We start from the raw sequence: 22809 nt of genomic DNA on the forward strand, positions 1-22809 counted from the left end.
ATAGGGTTTTCTTAGCTGTGATCTTTACAGAAGCAGATCACCAGGACTTTCCTTAGTGGCACCGCTGGGTGAGTTCAAACTGCCAACCTTTAGGTTAGTAGCTGAGCACACATCATACACTCCTAATTTAGTAGGTCAATTTAAACATCTCTTTCTCCAAGAAGCTTTTCTTAAACATCCCAAATAAGGCCAAGAAACCTGCTCTACACTTGCATAACGATGAACTTCTTCATTACTCTCCAGACACTGTAAACCCTTGTTCAATGTCTGTTTCTCAGCTATACTACAAAATCCCAGAAAGCTGCCTTGTTCAACATCCAGATACATGGCTGGCAATCCAAGACTGATTAAATAGAAGGCTTTGGCATTTCAAAATGGCACTGTGGATTGAAGGAGTAAATACATAGCTTGTGGAGATCAGAAAACATGATTCTGCAGAGTAAATTTGGGGCTTTTCCAGCCTATACCACAGACATAATAAAGCCAATGAAAGAAAGCTATGTTCACATGCCAATAAGCAAACTGTCCCCTAGATTTAAACAGTATACAAACAGTCCACCCTTTCTTAGGTTTGTTAACGTAGAGGCTACAAAGGAGTTTCTCCCATGCTCTACAACTTAAAAAAGAAAAAAAAAGCAAATGTGGTTTTGGTAATGATAAAATTTTCATTGTCCTAGGCTCTAGCGTATTCAAAGATACCCAGCTGGATAAACTGAAAACAAGTACCTACACAATTTCTTTATCTTAAGATACTCTATTTTTCCTACACATCAACAAAGAAAACTTCAAAAAGGAAATCAGGAAAACAATACCATTTATAGTAGATCCTAAAAAGACAAAATACTTAGGAATAAATCTAAGCAGGGACATAAATGACCTATACAAAGAAAACTACAAAACAGTATTGCAAGAAAACAAAAGAGACCTATATAAATTGAAAAACATACCATGCTCATGGATAGGAAGATTCAACATTGTGAAAATGTCAATTCTACTCAAAGCGACTTACAAATATAATGCAATCCCGATTCAAATACCACCAACACCATTCTTTAACGAGATGGAAAAACTAATCTCCAACTTTATATGGAAAGGAAAGATGCCCCAGATAAGCAAAGCATTACTGAACAAAAAGAACAAAGTAGGAGGTCTCATACTACTTGATCTCAGAACCTACTCTACAGCCACAGTAGTGAAAACTGCTTAGTACTGGTACAATGACAGACATATATATCCATGGAACAGAATCAAGAACCCAGACATAAATCCACCCACCTATGGTCAATTATCTTTGACAAAGTCCACTAAATGGGGAAAAGACGGTCTGTTTAACAAATGGTGCTGGCAAAACTGGATGTTCATTTGTAAAAAAGTGAAACAGGATCCATACCTCACATCATACACAAAAACTAACTCAAAATGGATCAAAGACCTAAATATAAAACCTAAAACGGAAGAAAAAATATGGATGATACTAGGGACCATAATGCATGACATATATACAATACAAGCCATAACTAACAATAAACAAACACCAGACAATAAACTAGATAACTAGAAGCACCTAAAAATTAAACATGTATGCTCATCAAAAGGCTTCACCAAGAGTAAAGAGAGAAACTACAGACTGGGAAAAAATTTCTGGCTATGAAATATCTGCAAGGGTCTCATCTCTAAAATCTATAGAATACTTAAACAATTCAACAACAAAAAGACTAATAATCCAGTTAAAAAAAATGGGCAAAGGATATGAACAGACACTTCACCAAAGAAGATATTCAGTCAGCTAACAGACATGAGGAAATGCTAACAATAATCAGCGATTAAAGAAATGCATTATCAAAACTACAATGACATACCATCTCACCCTGACACTACTGGCATTAATTAAAAAAAATAACAAATGTTGGAGAGGTCGCAGGGAGATTGGAACTTGTATCCACTGCTGGTGGGAATGTAAAATGGTACAACCACTACAGAAAACGATATAGCACCTCCTTTAAAAGCTAGAAATAGAAATATCATATGATCCAGCAATTCCACTACCAGGAATATATCCTAGAGAAATAAGAGCCATCACACGAATAGATATACACACACCCATATTCACTGCAGCATTATTCACTCACAATAGCAAAAAGATGGAAACAACGTAAGTGCCCATCGACATACGAATGGCTAAACAAATTATGGTACGTACACACAAAGGACTACTATGCCAAGATAAAGATGATGAATGATGATGAAACCCTGAAACATCTCACAACATGGATGAACCTGGAGGACATTATGCTGAGTGAAGTAAGTTAATCACGAAAGGACAAATATTGTATGAGACCACTATTATTAAAACCCAAGAAAAGGTTTACGTACAGAAAAAAACAATCTTTGATGGTTACAAGGAGGGGGATGGCAGGGAGGGGAAATCACTAACTAGATACTATGCAAGTGCTAGAAGGGAAAGACAACACACAATATTGGGAAAGACTGTACAACTTGACCAAGGCAAAGCCATAGAAGCTTCCTAGACACATACAAATACCTGGAAGGACAGAGTTACTAGGGCTGAGGGCTGGGAACCATGGTGTCGGAGCACATCTAGGTCAATTGTATAATACAGTTTATAAAGAAAATGTTCTACATTCTACTTTGGCGAGTGGTGACTGGGGTCTTAAAAGCTTGTGAGCAGCTATCTAAGATACATCTACTGGTTCCATCCTGTCCAGAGCAAAGGAGAATGAAGAAAACCAAAGATACAAGGGAAATATTAGTCCAAAGGACTAATGGACCACGTGAACCACAACCTTCCCCAGCCTGAGCCCAACAGAGCTACATGGTACCCAACTACCACCACCAACTGCTCTGACAGGGATCACGATAGAGAGAGAGGGTCCCAGACAAAACTTGTTGCCGTCGAGTAAATTCTGACTTATGGCAACCCTATAGGACAGAGAAGAACTGCCCCATAGGGTTTCCAAGAAGTGGCTGGTAGATTCAAACTGCCGACCTTTTGGTTAGCAGCCAGGTGCTTAACCACTGCGCCACCAGAGCCCCAGTCCCAGACAGAGCAGTAGTCCCAGACAGAGCACTAGAAAAATGCAGAACAAAACTCAAATTCACAAAAAAAAGGACCAGGCTTACTGGTGTGACAGAGACTGGAGGAACCTCCTGAGATTATGCCTCCCAGACACACTGCTAACTCAGAACTGAAGCTACTCATGAAGTCCATCTTTCAACCAAAGATTAGACAGGCTTATAAAACAAACAATAACACATGTGAGGAACGTGCTTCTTAGCTCAATTAAGTATACCAGACCAAACTGGCAACACCTGCCCAAAAGCAAAGATGAGAATGCAGGAAGGGACAGGAAAACTGGATGAACGGGCACAGGGAACTCAGGGTGGAAGGGAAAGGGGGAGTGTGTTGACACAATGTGGGGATTGCAACCAATATCACAAAACAATTTGTGTATAAATTTTTGAATGAGAAACTAATTTGTGCTGTAAACTTTCACCTAAAGCGCGATAACATTTTTTAAAATGGTACTCTGTTTTTCTAACTTTAGTCACAGTATATTACAAAATTGCGCAGTTTTTAAATAACTATACATAGCATTTATAAACGCATACACATTTGGACACATAGGGCTGCTTGAAGTAAGTGGGGAAAAAACCAGGTTTTGAAATACGGGTACTGTGATCTTTTTTTGTATATTAAAACAAAAATAACTAAGAGGATACATGTCTCCAAAAGTGATTGTCCCTGGTAGAGGGATTAGGGATAATTAATTTTCTTCCTTTTGGTTTATCAGTATTTTCTTCAGTTTATAAATGACCACATATTATTTTGCAAGGAGTTTCCTTTAAAGTTATTTCAAACAAAAAACTCTGCCAATTTGGCAATACTTTGAAAGAACCATCATAATACAGGGGAAATGTGAAACAGGACAATGATATTATTTAGCATAGCTTTGCTGATGGAGTAAAAAAAAAAAAAAGTTTCTGATCTCCTTAAATGTTCACACATTCCTACCCATATCCTTATAACAATTCATCTTCCTGTGGTGAGCATCAACAGAGGAAAGCAAAACAGTATCAATTACTGAGGGTGTTAATTTCACCTTCTAACTGCATTCTTACTTTTCCTGGATCATGACATATTTTAAATTGACCTAATTTCTCTCTGGCACTAGACTCTGAGAACTGTGCTAACTTACCAGCGATTTTAGCGACCAAATTGCATCAAGGGATAATTAGAAACTTCAAAAGTGAGGTCTCCTTTCTTAAAGGTTATTTATGCAGGTCATAAATTGGCAGCCAGGCATTAGGAACGATGAAGTAGTTACTTGAAATTTATTTCCAATGTTTACAGTAGAATCTTTAAATACATATAATAAGTATGCTTAACTTCAATTCATGTGGGTATTTAACATCAGCCCCTGCCTAAATTAGAGAGATGATCAAATCTCTCATCTTAGACTGTGCTTTAATCTTATATTTATTTTCATAAATACTAATTATATAATAAATACTGCCCTGTGTTTAGATAACGCTCTATTAGCCAGTAACAACAGTTTTGTCTGTTATACATGACTTGAAGATTTTTGAAACTCCAAGTGGAAATGAGATTCAACACCTCTTTAGAAATGACTGAAATGAACCAGACAAAATAAATTCTTTAAGAGATCCAACTTTGTGATAGCAGAGTTGCCCTCCATCCAACGGCAATTATAAAATGTGGACAAATATAAAAATCAGCTTTTTGAAAGCACTGGCAGAAAGTGGAGCGTCTACAACCTTTAAAAGAAGGGAATGACACTGCATAATAATCTCCACTTATACACCTTATCTGCTAGTGCACAACCAAGTCTGAGGCATCTATTGACCTGAAGAGTCAGATGAAGGGCCTGCCATGGTAGCTGAAAATTAAGGAAGGAAATTCCAAAAAGGAGGATGTTATGGAGGGTGAAGCCCTCAAATCTGCATATAAACTCTGTACTCCTTGGCTAAACCCAGAACTACACAGGTACTGGGTAAGACTCCAATGACAGATTTCAACAGCTGTGTACCTCAGAGTAATCAGAGTTTAAAGCTCAAAATCTGCCAGGCTAGAGGGGCTTAGTAAAGCCCTCAGACTTTCCTTTGAAACCACAGAAGCATAAGAATAAATAATAATGACTATAGGAAATATGGGTAAAATGCAAATAGTAAAGCAAAAAATAAAATAATAAAATAAGCCTACACAACATTAAAGGGATTCATCATTAATTTAAATGGTTGTCAGAACAAAGCTCAACTCTCTTCAGAGAAACATAACACAATTCCAAGTCTTTACAATGTAGCATCCACAACATCTACTATAAAATTTAAAATTAACAGACACTGAGCAAACTAAAAACATATCTCCATAATCAAGAGATAAGTCAGCCCACAGAAACAGACCTACAAATAACAGAGAAGATGGAATTAGAAAGGACTTTAAAATAGCAATGGTAAATATGTTAAATAATCTGCAGAGAAAGATAGATATCATGGGTAAAGAAATAGAGAATTTCAGGAGAGATACAGAAACTGTAAAAAAGAACTAAATAGAAATTCTAGAACTGAAAACTACAACACCCGAAATGAAAAACACACTGAATTGGATTAATAGTAGATTTCGCACAACACTGAAAAAAAAGACTCATAAACTTGAAGATATGTCAGTGTAAAAATTCCAGCTGAAGTACAGAAAGAGAACAATCTTTTAAAAAAGTCTCAATGACCTGTGGGACAGTATCAAGTGGTCTAACTTACATATTAAAGGAGAGTAGAGAGTTTGGGGCAGAAATAAATATGTATGGAACCACTGGTCGAAATTTTTCAAAACTGATCAAAAATAGCAATGTGATGAAGCAGGAAGCTCAGCTAACCCAAGGTAACCTCACCTAAACATGAAAACCAAAGATAACGAAAAAAATCTTAAAAGTAACAAGAAAACACGTATTACACATGCAAGAATAATAATAAGAATTCTGGCTAACATCTCATCAGAAACAGGAAGCCAGAAAACAATGAACAATATCTTTAAAGAGCTGGGGGTGGGGGGGAGTCAATCTGGAATTCTATAAAACAAACAAACAAAAAAACCCAAGCTCGTTGCCATTGAGTCGATTCCGACTCATAGTGACCCTACAGGACAGAGGAGAACTGCCCCATAGAGTTTGCAAGAAGCGGCTGGTGGATTTGAGCCACAGAGCTTTTGGTTAGCAGCTAAGTTCTTAACCACTGTACCCCCTATAGCCAACAAGAATATCTTTCGAAAAATAAAGGCATTTTCTTATATAAATGAAAACTGAAATAATCTGTTGCCAGACCAATACTGCAAGAAATGGTAATGGAAGCTTTTCAAGCTTTAATAATATGTAAGAAACCGATACAATAAATTCAGTTCTTCCTTTTGAAGGACACAGTAATTTTAAGGAAGAAAAACTTATTTTAGCAACTAACTCTATATAACCATGTTTCTTAAAACAAGGGAAAATAACCTCTTACTTCTTTTAGAAGAAAATTATCCTACCCACAGCAAGAGATCAAGCAACCATGTCTTGTACCAGTTCCTCAAACCACACATCCCCAATTTCACAGCTGTTTTTGCAGAGGTAGATTCCTGTGCATAGTAACTGTGAAGGCTAGCTAGCAAATTATGGTATATGCCTTGAAATGAAGAGATGTGCTAAGTTCAATTCTCCCTCTCAGGAGTCTAAATTGAGATACAAATTCCTTTCCTTTCATTCTCACTTGAGCCTACTTTTGTTCCTACCAATCTACTGAGGCTATCCATCTTAAAACCACCAGTGTGACCTCTAACATTTCCAAAACCAATGGTAAGTTTTCCTCAGTTCTTCCTACCAACAGCGTGTGATATAGCTAACCATCCCTTCTTCTTGAAGCAATTTTTTTTTTTTTTTTAACTTGGCCTCCAGGACACCATACACTCTTTTGGATCTCTTCCTTCTTTCTAGCAGTTCCTTCTCAGTCTCCTTTGTGGGTTCTTCTTTATTTCCTGAGGTGCCCACAGGTCATTCAAGTCTCAGACGTCTCCCCTAATTATCATTAGTTGAAGGTTCTCAAATGTTTTAGTCTTAGGGACCCTTTATACTTTTAAAAATTTCTGAGGAACCCAAAGAGCTCTTGTTTGAGAGTTGTATCTATCCATAATTACATTAGAAATATGAGAATTTAAAAAATATTAATTCTTCTAAAAGCAACAATAAACCCACTACATGTCAACATAGATAACACTTTTAATGAAAAATATATTTTCCAAAACAAAAGAATATATATTTAGTTTGAAGAGTGGTATCATTTTACATTTTTGCAAATCTCTTCTATGTCCAGCTTAATAGAAGATAGCTGGATTCCCATATCTATGTCTGCTTTCAATCTGTTATGATGTCACATGTAGCCTCTGGAAAACTTTACTGTCTGCTTGGGAGAGAGTGTGAAAAAGGTAAATAACGTCTTAGTATTATTATGAAAATAGTTTTAACTCTGCAAACCCCTTCTCAAGGTCTCAAAGACCCCCAAGGGTCCCTATCACACTTTGAGAACTTTCAGAGACTTCAACTAATCCCATGGTTTTAAATATCATCTCTTCTGTCATAACTCTCAATTAAAAGAAAAAAAAATGTCTAGGCTGAACTTCTCCAGAGATCGAACAGGTATCTATTTTAATTAATACAGATTATGTCCAGAACCAGTCTTGACTCCCCAACCCCTCACAACCCCAACATGTTCTTCCTTCATCTTTCCCCCATCTCAGTAAATAACTCTAATTTACCAGCAGCTCAGGTCAAAATCAATGGAATAATCCTTAATGCATCTCTTTCTCTCAAACTGACATCTGTTAGCCATTAACTCTATTAGCTTCTTTGGAAACATATCCAGAATCCCACTACTTCTCATCCCTCCACTGCTTCCACTCTAGTCCAAGCCTACATATCTTGGCCTAGACTTTTGCAATAGCCTCCTAACTAACTAGGCTCCATACACCCTCCTGAGTCCTCTATAACATCTTCTTCATTCAGCAACCAGAGAGGGACATTCTTGAAACATCACATCACATCACATCACTTCTCTGCTTAAAACCTCAGGTACCTTCTCATATCACTCAGAGTAGACTCCAAAGTTCTCATCATGTCCTACAGAGGTCCATGTGCTCTGGCCTCCTACTACCTCTCTGATTTCATGTCGTACAACTTTCCTCCTCACTCCACTCCAGCCATACTGGCCCCCTTGCCATTGCTCAAATACAGCAAACACAGTCTCACCCTCTAGCCTTTACAAAGCAGTTTCTTTTGCCTGGAACTGTCTTCCCTCAGATATCCATGTGGCTTGATCCCTCGGTCACTACTCAAACATGGCCACATCCAAGATGCCTTTCTTGTCTATCTTATGGCAAAAAAGCATTTTTGTCATCACTTCCATCCCCTTTTTCTCCTTTATTTTTCTTCGTACAACTCATCATTACTTGACATATTTGTCTGTTTGCTGACTATTCTCCCCACTCCAACATAAACCTCTTGAGAATGAGGACTTTGTTTGGGTCAATGATGTATCCTCAAACCCTAGAACAATTTTAGTATGTAGTAAGTGCTTACTGCATACTGTCTGAGTGGATGAAGAGAGATGCTGGGCCAGGTGGCAACAGGAGTTAAAGGTGAGAGTGATGATGTAGAGTAACCAGGATAGCCACATCCAAACCAACATTTTGAAGGAGCAAAAACAATAAATGTGGAAAAAAATAATACCACCAAAATAAAGGACATGAATTAAAAAAACAAGAACTAAACAATTATTTAATTTACACATTAGTATTTAAAAGTCAATCAAAATATACAAACATCTTTGGAATGAGAGTGTTTTTCTTGACTTTCACCCTAAATCAATTCAGTACAACCTTATGCTCTTTATATACTAAATCTTTCCTTATTATCTCACAAATTTTTCCCTCCTCTCGTATTCATCTCAAGGCTGACTAGTTTTAAACAAACAAGCACCCCACAAAAGCCTCCCTTGGGTAAAATAAGAATTTCCTTGAGCACAGGGGACATATCTCCAGACCTGCCATACAGACGGCCCTCAGCAAAGGTTTCCTGAATAAATAAGCCAGCAAAAAAGAATGAATGGCCCACGCAAACGGAAAATGCTTTTACTTAGTCTTCTCTCTAAACTTTCAGCCTTCACATCAATTATTCAGTCATGCTCACAAGCTGGTTCCAAGAGGGAGACAACACTATAATAGTTATATTAAACTAGGTCCTTATTGCCATTGAACACCAGTGTGTATGGCTAGAAAATCTCACAGCGTATCACTTTGATCATGATCCTAAGAATGGGTGTCAGGGTTACTTAATGATAATTAATATCAAAGTCACAATACAATAAACAGCACATTGGTTGATAATTCTTCTATCCAAAAAGAATAAAAGGCGTTTGTCTTTATTCTGATCAAGAAAGAAAAATGGCACATATGAACTCCAATTACCATAAGTATCCCAACTCAGCAGATGATGCAGAATGACAATAGTGACCAGTCATTTACTACTGGGAAGTGGGAAAGAGGTACTCAGTACGAGGACCCATTCAAGGAAGGCCTTGGGTCCACAGCCACCTGGTACCTTCACTTAATCTGCTACTACTTTAATGTCTCATTAAAGTTAGTAAAATGAACCCGCAGAACACTGTCCTGGTTAGCTACCTTTTCACAGGCTCACATACACAACCACAACAAAAGAGACAGTATCTCTTAATAGAGTATAGAAAAAGTGTCACATCTCTGTTGCTGTCATATACTCTCCCTTCTTAGCTGTTTGTGTCACTTACTGTAAAACTAGTATATTCTTAAAATTTCACAAATAAAATAGGAACAGAGAAAATTTTAAAGCAAAGTAATAGAAATTTTTTAAATTAAAAAACAACACAGAAGGAGTAGTTTCTAAAAGTGATTCCTTCACTTTCTTAAGAGTCCTGGGGGAAGAGCTTATAATTTTCAGGTCCCACTAGCTAAGCATAAATAACCAATCAATCTACCTACCTACGTATTTACTTTGGCTTGAGAGCATGCATGGTTAAATCTTCAGTGCTCACGATGTACAACACACTTTGCTAGGTGCTGGAAAGCTTCCAAAGATGAATCAAAACTTCCTTTTAGAGGTAACCTGAGATAGTGGAGAGAGCATGGACTTTGGACCATGACAGACCTGGATTTGAACCAGCAATTCAACGCTTATTAACTGTGTAGCTCTGGGCAAGGCTGAGCTTTGGTTTCCTGGATTTGAAATAAGAAAAGCATCAGGACCTTTGTACTTACTATTCCCTCGCCTGACATGCTCTTGCCCCAGATACAGCATGCTCACCCCTTCCTCTCCAAAAGGTCTTTACAAAGATGTCACCTTCTCACTGTGGCCCTCCCTGACCTCTATGCACACACGTGCGTGCGCACACACACACACACCCCACTTATACTCCCATCCACTTCCCTGCTTTATTTTTTTGCCAGAACCCTGATGACCATCTAGCAAATATGTATTTTATTTATTCACCCAGTTTATCAGGTCTCTCCCACTAATCTGTCAGCTCCATAACGCAGGTTTTGGTGGTTGTTTTTCTCCCTGTCAGTTTATTGCCTAAAGTGCCTAAAGGAGGGCCTGGAATATAAAGGTGTCACCAGAAACTTGCTGAACGGAGGAAGGTGATGAAGGTTCCTGCAAAGTATCAAGGTTTCCATTAGAGACTATACAAATAAAGTTCTTAGGATATAAAAGGCAATCAGTAAATAGTAGGTATTATCTTTAGAGAAGAGATTATAGATAAAACGGTTAGTAGAGTATTTAAAAAAAGTAATGTGAAAACAATGCCAGAGATGACATAAGACTGCTGCTTAAGCAGCACAAGAGTAAAAGAAGAAATAATTTCTGTAAGTCCATTGAAGTGAGAACATTCTGGGTTGTTCTAAATGATGAAACTAAGAATTTTACACTTTCTTTTACAGGAAAAAAAGTTTATGAGGGTAAGTCTGAAGAAGAGATTCTGGATTACCAGTGGACATTATTTATGTGTTCTTCACCCTCTGGCCATCTGCCCTTTCTACTCCCTCATCCCCTGCCCCATTGAAACAGATAACTAATTTAGTTTTATTTTACTAGGATTCATTTACTTTGACAGAAGAGAAAAGCAATAGAATGTGAGAATGTCAGGACAATAATCATGCCTCTGAATATATTTCCTGATAATTTTTCTGACTATGTGGGAGTTTGTAAGTGAATGTATTAACATTTTTTCACCAAAGAGTCTGGAAAAAGAAGATTCCATAAATGAGCTATTACTTATTTAATTCTTCTTTCTATTATGGCTTCTTTGTCAAATTAATACAGGTAAAAGAAAATACATCAATACAAAAATACCTATCACATCTTTGAATATGATATAAAAAATTATCAAAAGAATGCCCAAGATTAAAAATCTCTACATAAAGATAAGAAAATATTTTATTCACATAAAGAAAGCTTTCTTCATTTTATAAAAGGATTTCCTAAGGAATCCTTAAAAATTAGTGTACTTTCCTAATCAACTTGAATTTATTCAAAATTTATTAAAAACATCATTCACATAATTCTCAGAAATGCATTCAGTGCATGAAAAATAAAACTGTGATAAGAAAAATAAAACACTGGGGGAAGTCCAGGTTCTCAAATTTTGAGCAAAAAATAATAAATAGTGGATGCTTCTGGATTAAATGATTTAAAAGCCTGAACGTATCTGTAATGTGGGAAGTAAACCATTTTCTTCCTTAGAAACTATTTCCACCAATGCCAATTTGAAGTAAACATTACAATATTTAAAAAACAGCCATTTTTCATAAAAAAGTTTATTAAGAAAATGTTCTGCGTCTCACTTTGGTGAGTGGCTTCTGGGATCTTAAAAGCTAGCAAGCTAAGATGCATCAATTGGTCCCAACCCACCTGGAGTAAAGGAGAATGAAGAACCCCATGGAATAAGGAAAGTATTAGCCCAAGAGACAGAAAGGGCCATATAAACCAGAGACTTCATCAGCCTGAGATGAGAAGAACTAGATGGTGCCTGGCTACCACCAATGACTGTCCTGACAGGGAACACAACAGAGAGTCCCTGATGGAGCAGGAGAAAAGTGGGGTGCAGAACTCAAATTCTAGTAAGAAGACCAGACTTAAGGGTCTGACTAAGACTGGGGGGACCCCAGAAGACATGGCCCCTAGACTCTCTGTTAGCCCAAAACTAACACCACTTCCAAGGTCAACTCTTCAGACAAAGATTAGACTGGACTATGGGACATAAAATGATACTCGTGAAGAGTGTGCTTCTTAGCGCAAGTAGATACATGAGACTAAATGGGCAGCTCCTGTCCAGAGGCAAGATGAGAAGGCAGAGAGGGTCAGGGTCAGGAGCTGTTTGAATGGACACGGGAAATCAGGGGTAGAAAGGAGGAGTGTGTTGTCACAGTATAGGGAGAGCAATTAGGGTCACATAACAATGTATGTATAAATTTTTGTATGAGAGACTAACTTGAATGGTAAACTTCCACTTAAAGCACAATTTAAAAAAAAAAAAAAAATAAAAAAAAAAAAAAGCCATTTTTCTCATGACTAAATGTGAAGATCTACTATGCTAAAGCATTCTACAGAATTAAAACTTCCAAGCACAGCTACTCAAAAAAATAATAAAGTTTTCCAAATCCTCCAAATATTAATTTTAAAACTTCTGATCATAATACGATCTTATGTAAGCACTCAGTTGACAAACTGTTCTATTAATCCAGTTGGCATGCTTACCATGTTATGTTTCTGGTTCCTTTTATGGCAAATATTTGAAAAAACACTACTAATTTTTCAAAATACATTATCCATACCAGGCAATCATTATCCCTGCTCTGATCATTATAACCCGAGCATTCTACCAATTTAAATAAACATTTATTCTATTTAATATTTGCTTAGCACCATAATATATGCTGAGAAAAATTATTCATTAGTTTACGTCACACTAAATAACTGCTGTTTCCAGGAAACTGGACTCTAATGTAGCAAAAGAGTGATGGATAAGGCAGGGAGGGCTATTTGCATTGTATCAGCAACACAGACAGTGGGCCTTCCTTTGCAAAACTGATATAATATGGGATCTCAAAGAAAAGAAAATTAACGTTCACAACAGTGAAATTATGAAAATAATAAACCAGTATCAGTTGCCAAAGAGTCGATTCCAACTCACGGCAACCTCCTGGGTGCAGAGTAGAACTGCTCCATAGGGTTTTCAAAGTCATGACCTTTTGGAAGCAGATTACCACATCTTTCTTCTGAGGCGCCTCTGGGTGGGTTTGAACATCAAACCTTTTGGTTAGTAGTTAAGCACTTATATATTTGTGCCACTCAGGGGCTCCTATGAAAACAATAAATGCTGAAAATATTTAATTTTAATATGTTAAATCAATGTTATTAAATATAATTATAAACCAAATAAGATGCCACAAAATAGGGAAAGTAGCAAGTAATGGTGAGTAGAAGGTTAAATTCCATGAGAATTGGGATATTTCTCAAGCCCCACTTCAAAAAGGTGAGGTTGCATGGGCTACAGAAGGAACACATGGTTTGAGACAAAGAGACCTAGTGCAGAATCCCATTTCTGCCATGTAAGTCTCTGTGAAAGAGTGAGCCAGTTATTTAACCACTTAAAACCTGTTTCTTCATCTAGAGTGTGGGACTTATTTAATGCTTTCAAAATTGTGTGAGAATCAAAAATACATAAAATACTTGGCACGGGGTACATCAGTAGATATTCTATATTGGTAGATGAAAATAACTTAGGACCCCAACAGATCAAGGGGACATACAACATGACATAGTCTATACCATTAAAAAAAGTTATCAAAAGTCAGACACCCAGCAAAGTCAGAAGGTATGAAATAATAGGTGCCCTTGACCTTGATGATGCATGTGATTAAGATAAAAATGAAAGGATGTAAGCAAGAAAATGATGTAACCATTTAACAGTGTAACTTGCGGGGGGGAGGGGGCGGGGGGAGTCAAGGAGACAAGCAGGTCAAGGCAAATGAGTAACAAGGAACCTGTCAATCCAGTGCAGCCACAATCTCATGGGATACGGCCTTTGATGTCATCCAAGCAACAGTAACGCTAATAAGTAATAGCTGGTTCAGAGGGTGCCATTGCTGAGCTTTGACACTGACTGCCCCACTCCCAGAAAACAGGACAATGAGTCCTTGGCTAGATATCTGCTATCACTTTCATCTGGCCAGAATTTAATGTTGCATCTATGGTCTTCATTGTCCTTCAGGCAATAAGAATTCTCCACGTAACCTGCCATTAGTCAGAAAAGACTGCCTTAAACTAGACCAAGGTAGACTTGGCCCTCCCTGCATGTGCAGAAGGGCCAGCTGTGACAGTTAATTGACCTCAACAGCAGATGCAGCAACACGTGGAACGAATCAGAAGGAGAATCATCACCTGGATTCCATTTTGAAGCGAGAGGTCTGACAAGAACCACGTCACCTCCTGTTTTATGGCTGCCCTATGTATTCCTTCTAGAATTTGCCCTTCCCAGCACGTCTGTGTGGGCACCATCTTGCTGCTCAAATCACATATAAGCACTGCTTCCCCACAGCTCGGGGAGTCAGATCTGAGGAACTTCCTCCCAGCTCCTTGTTCTGTGCATTGCAATAAAGTTACTTTCTCTTTCTCAAAGGCCGGCGTCCAGATTATTGGCAAGTCTGAGTGCGCCGTACAGAACTCCCCTTCCTGGGTTTGACAACATCCAGGGGCTGAGTCAAAGGTGCTCAAGAAGTGGTGAAGAGTGACATCCCACCATGCAATCAAGTTTAGAGAATAGTGTATCTGACTAAGGACAGAGGATGAGGATCTGCCCTAAGAACATTCCCAGGGAATGACTGAACTTAGTATAGCAGAGTGGGTCACACAAGGTTGCACCAAAGCTCTCAGTTATTACATACCTCCAACAGCTACTGTTTTGCATTTATTGATAGGTTCCTTTAAAATTATTCTCATGTACGCTTCTTGAGGCAGGGTCTTGACTTCTACTTCATAAGCTTCCCAACCAGACACTTCCATGCATCTCGAAGAACTCAGTGGTATGTCTAGAATAGAGGAACAATTTAAGGTTAACCACCTTTAGATGGAATCATAAACGTCTACAGCAAAAAGATTATAAATCTAGAATAGCTCACTATGAATAAAAAGCATTAAATTATTAAAGTCTTAGCTTGGAAACAAAAAGTTCACAAAGGAGCTTTCCCACCTCTTACCTTGCTCCCAATCTTTTCTTAATTGAAAACTAAAAGTTTGTAACATTCTGTCACATAGAGGCATTTCTCCTTTTAGATATTTATCTTCTATCTTTAATTATCAACAAATAACTGATAATCACAACTTCAAAATGAAAACAAAGGGTGACTGCTAAGTTACCATCCTTACAAGTTAACCTTACAAAAAGATGGTCATTTTTCTGAGATCAAAACAATATGCTCATAAATGATAGTTTTTAAAGATATATGTGTGGGAACGGGTGTGTGCGTAACACGAAGCTAGAGATAATGTTTTACACCTGACAAAGAACAAGGAGAAGTGTTTGTTTAGCTTCATAGTAATTTGCACTTACATGGGAAAGAATGTGGAATGTAATACGCTAGAAAAGTAACATTTTTATATGGATCATGTTTAAGCTAATAACAGTCTGTTTCTCCATAACTAGTAAAGAATGTTTGCATTCAACACTGTGATCTTTTAAAGAACTATCTATATGGGATCAAACTGACAATAGCAACTTGAAAGCTTAGATAGGCTTGGGGGGCAATGGGTTTACATTAATAGGAAAGAACAATTTGGTAAAGGAGAGTGAGAATGGTCACACAACTTGAGGAATGTAATCAATGTCACTGAATTGTACATGTAGAAATTGATGAACTGGTGTATGTTTTCCTGTGTATATTTTCAACAACAATATAAAAATAATAATCTTTAAGAAGTGGGTTCTCCACAAGCGGCCATCTAAGATGCATCAATTGGTCCCAACCACCTGGAGTAAAGGAGAATGAAGAACAACAAAGACACAAGGAAAGTATTAGCCCAAGAGACAGAAAGGACCACATAAACCAGAGACTTCATCAGCCTGAGACCAGAAGAACTAGATGGTGCCCAGCTACCACCAATGACTCCCTGACAGGGAACACAACAGAGAGTTCCTGATGGAGCAGGAGAAAGGTGGGGTACAGAACTTAAATTCCAGCAAACAGACTAGATTTAATGGTCTGACTGAGACTGGAGGAATCCCAGAAAGCAAGGCCCCCGGATTCTCTATCAGCCCAGAACTAAAACAATTTCCGAGGCCAACTCTTCAGACAAAGATTGGACTGGACTGTGGGACATTAAATGATACTCGTGAAGAGTGTGCTTCTTAGCTCAAGTAGATACATGAGACTAAATGGGGAGCTCCTGTCTGGAGGCAAGATGTGAAGGCAGAGAGGGTCAGGAGCTGGTTGAACGGACATGGGAAATCCAGAGTGGAAAGGAGGAGTGTGCTGTCATGCTATAGGGAGAGCAATTAGGGTCACGTAACAATGTACGTATAAATTTTTGTGTAAGAGACTAACCTGAAGTGTAAACTTTTACTTAAAGTACAACAATAAAATTTAAAAAAAAAGAAAAAAAAAAAAGCGGGTTCTCAACTCTTTCTAGGATAGAATAAGCCCTATATCATTGAGTATCTGACGAATGCTAAGGCTATTTCACTCCTCCCCTCATCAAATTTCAGGAGGATCATGAACTCCTTGAAGCCCATCCCTGCACCCCAGGAAAAAAAGCCTGGTGGCTTCTATGTACGAAAGCAGGTAGCTGAAATCTTGAGGCAACTAACAGGCTTAACTCTATGAAGAAACAATTCTTGGAGCAAAAGAAACCACCACTGTGGTAGTCCCTAAGGACACAGGCATACAGGCAATTTCCCCCATTTAATCATTTTTTACTCTATCTGAAAGAAATAGTGCTACATCTGTAAGTAATCAAATACTGTCACAAAGAAAGCAGTTGTCAAAACTAAGCAAAAAGAACTAGGACTCTTTTGCCATTACATTAACTTGAAAGTGTTCAAGTAAAACATATTTACATAAAAGAACATTATCTCCTGATGATACCAACATACAGTATTATAAGCCAAAAAACAAAGCCAAGGAAGGGCTTTTTGTCCCCCAAAAATTATACCTCAGGAATTAGTGTGGCATCTTATATTCACGCTCTCACCAAGTCACATGTTACAGACACAATCTCAGTTTATTTTGAATAATGAAATAATGTTTGAGAAAGTGACTACAATTAATTTTGGCTTTGGATATTTAGAGGTCACTTTTGGCTGCTAACCAAAAAGGACAGCAGTTTGAATCTACCAGCTGCTCTTTGAAAACCCTATGGGGCAGTTCTACTCTGTCCTATATAAGGTCTCTATGGGTCGGAATCAACTCGATGGCAATGGGTTGGTATTTTTTAAACAGAAACTGGTTAACAAAAAGGAGGCAAAGAAAGAGATTTCATGCAAAACAATTTGTATATTGTTTAATGAGAAACTAATTTGCATTTTAAACTTTCACCTATAGCACAAAACAAAAGAAATAGATTTAATAATTATACTTGGAGGTAGGACCTAACGATAGCAAATATGAGATGTCATTTTCTTAAAAGTCTTTTAAAGATCATTTTATAAAGCAATATGGATTTGGGGGTTATAGATGGCCAGCTGAATAGGCCTGTTTTTAATCTGCTTCCCTCCAAATCCCCACTAAAATGATAAAGGAGGAAAGAGATATAAATCTACAGGGCAAAAAGAACAGAAAAGAAGACTGGAGCAGATGATAGACATTGACAGCATTCTGGAAGCTGGAAAGCAGACAGAGATGACTGCTGAGCAGAGCAGGCTGGAACCTCCATCTGAGAAGCAAACAAGAAGCCAGCTAGCTAATCCAGAAAGGCTCAGGACCTGGAGTGCTGGGTTCCTCCAAAGGAGGAGAGAGGGAAGGGGTAGGCTGAGAGAGAAGAACTGGTTGAATGTCTGTATAAAATGCAGTGAGAACCCCAGGCCCCCTCTCCCAGCTGGTAAAGCCAGACAAACCATCCTCCCCCAACAACAGGAGGCAATTTTACTCATGGAAGAAAATCATACAGCAAGACTTCCGACTCAGAGACACGGACAGTGGGTCAGGCTGAAATAGAGGCAGCATTAAGTTCTAAGAATTTACGGTTTTGGATGGTGAGATCTCTGGCTCCCTTCTGCCATTTGGCTTCTCCAAATCCTCACAGGCATGTTTATACCCTACAGAAAGGTTAACAGAGGATTCCTTTTTGGAGAAACTGAAAGGTCCAAGAAAAATCTGTAAATTCTGACTTCTAGGGATTCCCCAGTGAAATGGCCAGGTCCCTGTCGAAAGACCCTGTAATGAAGCTACCAGGTAACCGCCTCACTCTTAAGCATGAAGAGATAAACAGATGAACAAAAAATGAAAGCCTCACCGTTCATTTGAGAAAAGCTTCTAACACTAAAACCAGGACCAAAACAGATAAAAATGGGGAATAGAGAGGAAAAAGAAAAGTGCAAAGAGTAGGAGAAAACAGCAAAATAATTCAATTAATATTCTCAAAGGAAAAGAGAAAATACTGCATCCGAGAAACAAGAGCAGGATATTATTTTTAAAAAGGAAATATTTAGAGACTATATATCAAATTAACTTTGAAATTACATGCTAGCAAAAATTAAAAGTTACATTAAGAAAATTTTTATCAGGAAGTTGAACAAAAAGACAAGAGAGAGAAAATAACTAAGAAAAAGCCGTAAGAAAATTAGAGGATCAAACTAGTAGGTCCAACATTCATCTAACAGACTTATAGAAAAAGAGAACAGCGAAATGGGTGAGAGGAAATTATCAAAGAAACAATAAAAGAAATTTTCTCAAATTGAAGCACGAGTTTCCAAATGGCAAGGATCATGAATATCAAAAAATAGTATGAAAAAATGTTCCAATATGAAATTTCAAAATTCTAGAGAGAAAAGAAAAGATCCAAACATTTTCCAGACAGATAAAACAGTTCACATACAACCAACTGGGAAGCAGAATGGTCTGAGACATCTCAACTTAAGTATTACAGAGCTCAGCCACAAACTATTGTCACAATAAAGTAAACGTTAAATATTTATTTCACCACAGACTGAATTGTGGCTACACCAAGAAAATGGAGAGACAGGAAAAGTAGGTGTGTACTGAAGGTAGAGGGATGTGTATGAGAGCTAAATCCTCAGCTTCCGTGGCAGGAAATCAACATGTTAAGTCTAAATTTAAAAATAAGTCAATAAATAGCACTTCAAGCATACCACTATTTATGTAGAAACGAGTAAGTGAATGCCAGAAAACATAATTAAAAGAGCAGAAAAGGGCTATCTTTGGGCAAAGGGGTAATGGAAACATAAAAAGAACAAGGATTGGCTGCTGCAGTACTATTTGAATGATTAAATGATGCACATCCAATTACCATGAAGAAATTAGATAGATGAAAATATATTTAACAATGTAATTCTAAAAATTGTTACACAGTGTAGATCTCCAATGTTCATCTACAGAAAGACTGAAAACAGCAACCGTCTTAACATTATGCAAATGGTTACTTGTGGCTTGGAATAACATTTCCAATTACAGCACCACACATGAATTCCAAAAGCGCCGTACTGCAAACAACTAAAATGATCACATGCTGTGGAAAATGGTATTGGGTGCTTCAAAAATGTGATTCTAATAATGAAGATACTAATGTCAAATAAGAGTTGGAAGAAAATTGTTCCAGGCATGGAAAAAGTTATAATATTCTGTTTTATATAAATCTGTGACTGTTATATATAAGCATGTAACTAAATTAATTAAATGGTATAAATATTTGTTTGACTATTACATCATTGTTGTTGTTAGTTGCCACAGAGTCAATTCCTCCTTATGGCAACCCCATGTGTGCACAGTGGAAGTGCTCCATCTGGTTTTCAAGGCTGTGACCTTTTGGAAACAGGTATCTATATCCCCAAAATGTCCCTTATACATTCAGGTTGTTTAGATTTTCTCAGTAGGAAACACAAGAATTATAGATCAAGCATACATGGTACATAAGGAAATGAAAAATCCATTTACTCAAATCATGTTGCTATTTTTCTTCATCAGTCTTCCTTCCGATCTAGGATAACATAATAAAGAAATTAAGGTGCATTCTTCATGTAATGAACTGCTTATAAGAAAAAAAAAAGAACTAAAACCCAAGGTAATTATTAATTCACTTCTTGTTACATATACATAGGAAAAAAATGTTCTTTCCTACTTCCTAGCACAATTTCTGGCTGCTATGATATTCAGAGAAAGCTTCTAGTCGGCAAAGCCAAGCACAAGCAGGAGTGGATATCTAATGCCAATAAAAAATTACACAGCACAATGCATCTTTTGGTATGAGTTTGAAAATCATGTACTTTTATGAACTGTCTCCTCTTCAGTCAAGTAAATAACTGCTAATTGACTATATACAGAGAGATAAAAAACCAAGAAAGCAAATTTTCAAAGCTTAAGAATTACAACTCGAGTTAAAAGAGGTACCAGCATGTTTACAATTTCATTTTTACCAAAACACAATCAATAGCAAGTTAAACGGAACAACTACAGACCATATCTATAAACAGATTTTAAACCCATATAATATTAAGGCCTTAGAATTGCTTCCTCATTTAATTTCATGAAAGACTTTCTGAACTAAAAATGAAAGATGATCCTTTGAAAATATATAGGTAAACACATGTGAATTATGGTATCTACAGAAAGAAAAAAAAAAAATTTTTAAAATTAATACTTATTTTTTAATTACTGCATTACATACATACAAAAAAGCACAAAAATCCTGAGTGGCTTCATAAATTTTCATTAAGTAAACACACACTTGTAACTACCACACTCCCCAAAGGTCATCACTGCCCTGATTCTAATACCACACATGGGTTTCATCTGTTGAACAAGGTATTATTATTCAGGGATTTGTCTAGGAGTCTAAAATCCTTGTTTCTGGACCAAAATAAAATGCTTTAGGAAGAGACATTCCAAGGTGATATTATTTCAGAAAGATATTAATGTGTCTGAGGAAGGTGTTTTGGCTGGCTGGTTGGTTGGCTGAGGTCAACCTGCAGGTCCTTCAAAGGATAGAGAAGCTGTTTTATGATAAAAATAGAAAAGAAAGGGCTTTCCTGTTGTCCAGAATGAATGTATTTCTAGGAGTAAGGTAGGTGGGTAAGGGGGAGGAAGCTGGGGGAAGAGGAAAGGAAATTATTAGTTAGACTTCTTTTCTTATAGGTACAAAAACATCTATAAAATAAAGATAGTTACCAAACCAGTATGTGCTTAGGTGGTAGACTAAGTTACTGATGCATCATCTCATCTGATCTTCCAATTCCTATGAAGCCTATTTTGCTACCCCTGTGCATCAATGACAATACTGAAAAACCAAACCCGTTGCCGTCTAATCCATTTTGACTCACAGCAACCCTACAGGACAGAGTAGAACTGCCCCACAGGGTTTTCCAAGGTTGTAAACCTTTACAGAAGCAGGCTGCCACATCTTTCTACCATGGTGCAGCTGGTAGGCTGGAACTGCTGGCCTTTCGATAAGCAGCCAAGCACCTTAACCGCTGTGCCACCAGGGTTCCTTCCTTGATAACAACACTGAGTGAGTCTCAAAGTGCCAAGTTAACCAGTTAGTAGGTGAAGCAAAACTTTCTCTGTACAGCTTCCTCTGTATGCAGGGCTAGAGGCATCATAAACAAAAAGGGAAATGTTCACAGAAATGAAGCCATGTAAATAGATACAGAATATGCTATACTGTTCCTGTCCCTGAATCATTTAAAAGCAAAGAACCAAGTTACTCAGGGTCCACAAAGTCTTCTGATTTACTAAAAAGTTGAACGGCTTTGTCAGTTGTAAAGCAGACCCACTTATCTTTCTGTACCTCACAGGAGAAATTTCAAAAGAAATCCTTACACACTTCTCAAGGTGTAATTTTCTGAGATGCTAACTTGTTTGATCGCACTGTATGCTTTCCCATTGCAATGGGAGAAATCAAAAGAACACGATGTCCATCAGAGAAAGTCACAGCTGCAGAGAGGCAAGTTACCTCCACAGAATTATTGAGGAAACCATGTTAATGACATGGGTTCAAATGACATGCCTTCAATGACATGCCATGCCTGCATGAATATTTACTTTCTTAAATATTTTCAAAAAGCAGTGGCCAAAATGGGAACACAGTTCAAAATGAGAAGTTTCATTCTGCTACTTAAAAGGAAGAAAAAATAAATTACCTACTTTTTAAGATTATATGTGATGTGCCAAAAGACATGTAGCTAAAAAGGCATTACTGCAGCCTCATAGACGAATATAAAATAGTATCTCAATGACAATAACTATATGGTTGTTGATACTATGAAATGTCTTTACATTTAATCCTTTCATTCAATCCTACAAGAACTGTGCAAGGAGGGGAGGGAATTAGAATCCCCAATTTATCAGATGCAGACACTGGGCTCAGAAAGGTTATGGAACTTGCCCAAGGCCACGCTGCAAGGAAGTGGGAAAAGGGTTCCAAATCAAGTCTGTCAGATACCAAAGGGCCTTCTGGCTTAATGATGAACCCAACTGAATCTGCTGTT

At 37.5% G+C, this 22809-nt stretch overlaps 1 protein-coding gene across 18 annotated transcripts in view; it reads right to left on the reverse strand.

Moving 5' to 3' along the window:
• Positions 1-22809, reverse strand: part of SGMS1 (sphingomyelin synthase 1) — a 323258-nt gene that overhangs the window by 124509 nt on the left and 175940 nt on the right. For 14 of the 18 annotated variants that reach the window (XM_023739618.1, XM_023739632.1, XM_023739610.1 and 11 more), the window contains 2 exons: positions 20261-20303; positions 15041-15184 (listed from right to left, as the gene is read on the reverse strand). The gene's annotated coding sequence lies outside the window, so the exon portion shown is untranslated. Of the gene's footprint in view, positions 1-15040; positions 15185-20260; positions 21365-22809 lie in introns of those variants that run through there. The other 4 variants (XM_023739577.1, XM_023739573.1, XM_023739646.1 and 1 more) reach the window with 2 other exon arrangements.

Source organism: Trichechus manatus, unplaced genomic scaffold (genome assembly GCF_000243295.1).
Source record: "Trichechus manatus latirostris isolate Lorelei unplaced genomic scaffold, TriManLat1.0 scaffold00007, whole genome shotgun sequence".
NCBI lineage: Eukaryota > Metazoa > Chordata > Mammalia > Sirenia > Trichechidae > Trichechus > Trichechus manatus.